Source organism: Pan paniscus, chromosome 15 (assembly GCF_029289425.2).
Source record: "Pan paniscus chromosome 15, NHGRI_mPanPan1-v2.0_pri, whole genome shotgun sequence".
Taxonomy (NCBI): domain Eukaryota; kingdom Metazoa; phylum Chordata; class Mammalia; order Primates; family Hominidae; genus Pan; species Pan paniscus.
In genome coordinates, this window is record NC_073264.2 from 108,267,591 (window position 1) to 108,274,897 (window position 7,307).

Below are 7,307 nucleotides of genomic sequence, written 5' to 3' on the forward strand. Positions count from 1 at the left end.
TGGGGCTTGGCTGAGCCGGCGTTCCTCCTTTTAACTCTTCCATGTCGTTAGAGAGCCAGAGTTTGAAAGCCCTGGGACAGAAGAGGAGGAAGAAAAGGAAGACGAGGAGGACAAGGGGGAGGGAGAGGACAAGGAGGAGGCAGAGGAGGAGAATTAGGAAGAGGAGGAGGGGGATGAGGAGGAGGAAAAAGGAGGGAGAGGACAAGGAGGCGGCAGAGGAGGAGAATTAGGAAGAGGAGGAGGGGGATGAGGAGGAGGAAGAAGAAGACGAGGAGGATGAGGAGGAGGAGAGGGAGGAGGACAAGGAGGAGGTGAAGGAGGAGGAGTCGGGGAGAAGGAGGAGGAGTCGGGGAGAAGGAGGAGGAGTCGGGGAGAAGGAGGAGAATGAGGAGGACAAGGAAGAGAATGAGGAGGGGGAGAAGGAGGAGGAGAAGGAGGACTAGGAGGAAGAGGAGAATGACAAGGAGGGGGATAAGGAGGACAAGGAGGACAATGGATGAGGAGGAGGAGGGAGAGGAGTAGGAGGGGTGGGAGAAGGAGAAGGGGGACAAGGGGGAGAAGAAGGAGTGGGGGAGATGGAGGGGCCAGAGGAGGAGGCAGCCGTGGTGGCTTGGGTGAGGCGTTGGATCCAGGGCGTCCTTGGCTGTTGCCTCCCTCTAGACCTCAGTCTCCTGTCCTGTGAAATGGGCAGGCACTGAGGACCCTGTAGCATCCCCAGCCCATGAGTGCTCACCCCCTTGATGAGCAGCATCACTAGCATGTAGAAATACGTTGGATTTAAGATATTTCCAAGCCATGGTCCTAAGTGGTGGCCACATTCCAGGCTCTCCCCAGAGGCGATGAGGAGCCAGTTGCTTGGCATAAGCCTCACTGTCGTGTTGTCAGCCTTTCCGCCTGCACCCTGGCGGGCGTGCAGGACGTCCCACTGAGATTTTCAGTTGCACTTCCTGATCACTACGAGGCTGAGCAGCTTTTCTCAAACTCATCAGCTATTTGTGTATCTTCCAAAGTGTTTGCTCAAGTCTTTGCCCATTTTTTAGAATTGGGCAGTAGTCTGTTGATTGCTGGGTTTCCAGAGTTGCTTACACATTCTTCATGGAGGTCTTTCATCAGGTGTCCCTGTTGTGTGTATTTTCACCCAATGACTTCCATTTTCTTGAGGTCCAATTTATCAATCTCCCTCCTTCCCCTGTGGCTGGTTTTTTTAAATGAAGTTTTTTTTATTTTAGAGCCATTTTGAGTTTACAGAATTGTTATAAAGATAGTGCCGGGTTCCCATATACTTCACACAGTTTCCTTATTATTAATGCCTTACATTATAATGGTACATTTGTCAGAATTAGCGAACAAACGTTGCTACATAATCATTGACTAAAGCCCACAGTTCATTTGGTTTGTTCTCGGGTGGCCGTTTTGTGGGCCGGCATCCCATCCAGGATCCCGTGTGACATTTGCTTGTCACGTCTCCCTAGGGTCCTCTGGGCTGTGACAGTTTCTCAGACCTTCCTTGTTTTCTGTGATCTTGAAAGTTCTGAGAAGCTGGGCTCAGGCATTTAGGGGAGTGTCTGTCTGCCGGGATTTGTGTGAAGTCTTTTTTTCATGATCAGATTCCGGCTGTAGGCTCCTTGGAGGAAGAGCAGAGGTGAGGCGCTTCTCATCCCACCACATCAGGGGTCCTGCCTCGGCCCGGCTCGCTGCTGATGTTGACCTCGGCTACCTGGCAGAGTGTGCTGGCCAGGTTTCTCCAGCATGAAGTCACTCTCGTTTCCCTCGTAAGTTATACTCTAGTTTATCAATCTTCTAGTTTATGGCTTGTGTCTTCTCTATGAAACCCTTGCCTAACCTCTCAGTTTCGAAGGTATGAGAAGGAGGAGTCAAGATTCTTTTTTCTTTTCATGTGGATATCCAGTTTTGTTTTATTTATTTATATATTTTATATTTTAGAGACAGGATCTCACTCTATCGCCCAAGCTGCGATCACAGCTTACTGCAGCCTAAAACCCCTGGGCTCAAGGGATCCTCGTGCCTCAGTGTGCACCTCCGTGCCTGGCCTACATCTCTGTGTAGAGACACAGAGTCTTATGACGTTGCCCACACTGGTCTCAAACTTCTGGGCCCAAGCAACCCTCCCACCTTGGCATCCCAAAGTCCTGGGACTACAGGCATGAGCCCCACTACGCCTGGCCTGATATCCAGTTATTTCAGTACCATGTTTCCCCCTGTGGTTTTGGTTTGCTTGTTGAAAATCATGGGATGGTGCCTGTCAGCCTATTTCTGGACTCTCTGCTCTATGCCAGTGAGCTATTTCTTTATGGCCTTACTGGTGCAAGATTTGACAACTCTTCTGATGGTGCCGTTCCTTTCCAGATGGCTGTGGCTGCCCTTAGACCTTCACTTCTCTATGAACTTCTAAATCATCCTGTTAATTTAGAGGAAAAGTCCACAGGGACTCCAACTGAGATTTCATTGAATGATTAGATCAATTTGTGAAGAATTAGACATGGTATATTTAGAGATATATCTCTCAGATAATTTTTGGTGTAGAGTTTTTCACATATATTGTGAAATTTATCCCTAAGTATTTGATTTTACTATTATAGATAGTATTTTTTACTTCATTTTAAATTAGTCATCAGCAGTATATAGAAATACAACCTATCTTTATATGTTGACCTGGTGTCCTGTGATGTTTTAAATTAGTCATCAGTACTATATAGAAATACAACTGATCTTTACATATTGACTTGGTGTCCTGTGGTGTTGCAGAATTCACTTATTGGTTCAAGTTGATTTTTTGTGGATCCCTTAGGATTTGCTACCTCATTTCACCTGTAAATGAGGATAGTTTTACTTATTTCTTTCCAATATTTATACTTTTCTTTTCCTCATCTCTTTGCACTGGCTGGAACCTCCCAGCCCAATGCTCACTAGAAGAGATGAAAACAAAAACAGAAACCCTTCCCTTTCTCCCCATTTTAGGGGGAGTTATTGAGTATTTCATCATTTGTTATGATGTTGGCTATAGAAAAAAAAAGTCTGTTTTAACAGTGCTAGCCACTGGGAGAGTAAGCACCTGCCCTTATCTGAAGGCAGGGACTTCTGAAGGCCTCTGTGCTGAGTTCCGAATGACTTCCAGGTCACAATTAGCTGCTGGATGTTTACAGATAGAGTTGCAGAGACGTTCCTGGGTCCCATGACCCTCGTTGCACCCCAGGCATGCAGAGGAGAAAGCAGCATCCTCAGGCCCAGCCCAGGCGAGTGTCCTGCCTCTCTCACTGTCAGGGACACCAGGAACTTGCAGCAATGGTCCTAACCTCTCCCTGCTCCTTCTCCACTTTATGGTCCTTACGACTAGGTGATCCCCTGCTCCAGGATCTCAACCATAAAGGGTAGAGAAGCATCTGCGTGAGGCAAAGGTGGACCTGAAAGCCAGGCCAGTGTTCGTCCCCACTTGGCCTTGTTGCTCCATCTCCTCCAGGCTAGGACCTGCATGTGCCAGGGAAGCAGCTGGCTGAGCTCATGGGGGCAGAGAACCACCAATGAGGTGGGGGAAGAAGGGCCATGCTTCATTTAGAGGGGCACACAGTGCAGAGGAGGCCAAGCCTAGCCAGGCAAGATGTGCATCCTGAGTGAGGTGGGTGAGACCACCTGCATTCAATGTGCCCCCTGTGTCTCCCCACTTCTCAACTCTTGTCACACACTGGATAAGCAGAGACAGGAGAGAATCACTCCATGTCATTGAATAAACCGGCTTAGAGCTCTGTCTGATAAAACCACAGTGAACAGAGAGGAAAAGAGCCTTCACGTTTTCATGTGTGGCCGGCCTGGGTGCAGCCTTCTGAGGGATCCCTGGAAGCCTCAAAGCTGTTTCATCTCGGGCCAGGTTTGGGGTCCTCTGATATTTGTTGATTCTCTACCATATGGGAGACCTAAAGGCTCAGAACATGAAAAATGTTGGGAGCTTTAAACTACTATCTTCTCTTTTCCTTTGGTATAATGCATGAGAGCAAAATGTACTAACGGATCGCCGTATATTCAAGGTACAGACCGAGGAATGAAACCCAGGGAGCAAAAGGCACGGCAGACAGCAGCAGGGCCAGGGCTGTGTCCAGTCCTCTGAAGACTGTGGGGTCTGCATAAAGGAGGCCCTGTCTCTTCCCCTTGGGCTGCTCGAACCGCACAAGCTGATGTCAGGAGTGACTAAATCTACCCTAATTAATAGACCATTTGACTCAAGTCCGAGCTAGGAAGCAAACACACAAAAGGGGTTCCTATAAAAACACCAGCAGAGGCGTGGAGCCGTTTCGGCATGCCGTGGAGAGAGCTGACTCCTGGGTGCTGATCTCTTGAGGCCACGTGAGGGCTCCATCCCTGGCTTGGCCACCCACACCTCCCGTGGGCCGGCACCTTCTTATCTGGATGAAAACAATTCCCACCTCACGGGAAAGTTTTAGGCAACATTGTTTATTGCCTGCAAATCTCCCTGTGTGGTCTTGCTGAGGGACCAGCAAAAGCAAGTTGCTTCTGCTCTCTGTTGACTTTGGCCAGAGCATCTTTTGATCGAGATTTGACCGAATCACCACCGTCTGACAGTTATGAAGGATTTGATTTATTCTGGACACTGGCCTTCTCCAAGCTGGCGGCTAATAAGGTCCTATAAATGTTGTTAGCTGTTGACTGTGGACCACATAATTTCTCAGAAATTCTGCACCTCTTTGGAACACTAGCTGGGCGCTGCCTAGAGGAACTTTCTGATGGTGGAAATGTCAACAGATGGTTAGATGTTCAGGGGCACCCCATCCACCAGGCGAGCTCAAAGCAAATGTCCTTCTGGAGTGAGTGCATGAGTCCAGGAAGGCCAGGCATGTCATTGTGTAGGGCCATGAGTCCACTAGGAAATGAGGTGCCAGTCCCCCTGCTCCTCACAGGGATGGACCGGGACTCACTTCCGACCAGTTAATTAATGGACTGGAGACTTGTGACCCACCTGAGGACCAAGTCCTCGCAGGACACTGGGTAGAATGGTAAAGACAAGCAGTGGAATGACCTCTAATGCCAGAGTAGGAACGTGTGCCCCATGCCCACCTGGCTCGCTAGGCCTTTACTGCAGCCGAGGCACTGCCTCTGTCTGGTCTTGGGTGCTGAGAGGCCGGGACCTGCTGTGGCCTGTTGGATGCAGCTCATGCTCCCTCCCGAGTCCGTGGCAGAGAGCAGTAGGGGCTCAGGGCAGCAGAAGGCCCAGGGAGAGGAGGGGGTCCTCCCTGTCCAGGTGAAAGCCTTTGACCATCCCAAGAACGGGGGTCCCCAGTCGTCCTTCAGCACTGGGCCTTCCAGTGGGCCAAGGGAGACACTATCAGAACCTCATCATAGGCTGTTTAAGGCTTAAATGAGGTTGACAGGTGAAATGCTGAGAACAGTGGCCCCTTGCAAGCGTTTTATAGAGGTAGTGTATTCTCTGTGTGGATGCAGGTGGGGAGAATTGGAAGGAAGGACACACGAGAGCCAGCCTGCGACACCTAAGGACAGAAACACCTCCCTCAGCCCAGCCGGCTGCTGACTCCATGCGAAGAGGGACACCGACCCTTACAATCTCACAGTGTCCTGCCCCTGCCCCTGCCCCTGTGAGGTGGGAATCGTTATGCTTATTTCACAGACGCAGAAACTCAGAGGGCTTAAGGGTGATTGAAGGTTGCTCCAGGCCTGGACTCGAATCTGTGTCTTTGCCTCCTAGGGCGATGCTCCTTCCATCAAAACCAGAGTGTCCCAGCTCTAGATTCCCCACCCAATCCCCATGGTCCCCACTCACCACCTCCTGTGGCTGCCTCAGCACCTCCGTCGTGAATCCGTGCATCCCTTCAGACGACTGCCTTCCGATGCGGCCCCTGACCTGCACCCCCTCCCATCACTGAATAGGACTCCTTTTCTCCTGGATTTCCTGTAGGAAGTTTCAAAATGCTCTCCAGGTTTTCTGTGGGTGGATTCTCTCTCTGGATCTTTCTAAGTGAGTCCTGTGTTTCACCACAGCTCCCCCGACACAGTTGAGCAGCTGTACCGTGGGGAGGCTTGGTCCTCTTGCCCCATTTGTGTGATGTCTATTGTAGTCATGCCAGGGTCCTGACGTCAGAGCTCCACCCTGACATGTGCTTATGCCGGTTTACAAACCCTCCCAGGACCAGGCCCCCATCCCTCTTCCAGTACAGGCTCTGGAGCTCCAGCTATTAACAGAAACATTCCAGCCAGCATCCCCAGTGACCCTCAGCCTCCCACGCCGCTGTGTCTTCAGGACCACAGCCTGGCCACCACACAGCTCCCCCTCGAGGACTGTGACCACTTCCAGCCATTGTCTCTTTGGGCCATGCGGGATATATTCCCATTTCCCCATTCAGCTGGGAGATTTTACCAAGGGATTTTTCTCTCCTGGCTCCAATGCCAGCAAGACCATGAACAGCTGTGTCATTTTCACTTTCAAACCTCAGCTTCTGTACATAAAAGAATACAGTTAATAATGATTTCCTCCTCCTGAGTTGCTATCGAATGAAATGAGGTTATGCACACACACGGCAAGGACCTGCGTCTGGCAGGAACAACATCTCGTTCATCATCACGAGTGCTTCCCCTTGTGTCTTCCCTCCTGTGTGTGAGATGGGGGCTCCCAGGCCTCCCCAACAAAATACACTTTTCCAGCTTTTAGAGGCCAGCATTCCTAACTCCTTGCAATAAATCCCTATCACAGTACAAATGTAAACACATCATGGTATAACTCAAATCAACTGCCCCTGATTTTGCCATGTTTCAACCTTTTGTTGCCATCGGCCTCCTAAACAATGGCTTTAATGGAAACACAGGTATGTAAGCTTGGAAGCTGCTCAAACATCTCAGTCATTCAGAAATAAAACACTTGTTGAGCAGCTAGTCTGTGCCAGTTGTATTAGAGTTCTCCATAGAAACAGAACCAATAGGATGTACACAGAGAGAGGGATGAGCAGGGATTTTTCATGTGACTTGGCTCATGTGATTATGGAGGATGAGAAGTCCTGCTGCCATCTACAAGCTGGAGAACCAGGGAAGTTGCTGGTGTACGTCCCGGAGTCCAAAGGCCTGAGAACCCCGAGTTCTGATGTTTGGGGGCAGGAGAAAATGGATGTCTCAGATCCAGAATAAGGAAAGAATTCACCCATCCTCTGCCTTTTTGTTCTATCTGGGCCCTCAGCACTTTGGGGAGCGTGGATTTTCCCACTCACTCCCCTGATTCAAATGCTGATCTCTTCTGGAAACGCCCTCTCAGGCGCACTTAGAAAGCATGTTTT

At 49.9% G+C, this 7,307-nt stretch overlaps 1 long non-coding RNA gene across 1 annotated transcript; it reads left to right on the forward strand.

Moving 5' to 3' along the window:
- Positions 1-353: 353 nt before the first annotated feature.
- Positions 354-6,908, forward strand: LOC134729027 (uncharacterized). Its single transcript, XR_010109858.1, has 3 exons — positions 354-1,772; positions 5,470-5,626; positions 5,732-6,908. It is a non-coding gene; the product is annotated as an uncharacterized LOC134729027 (long non-coding RNA).
- Positions 6,909-7,307: the final 399 nt, after the last annotated feature.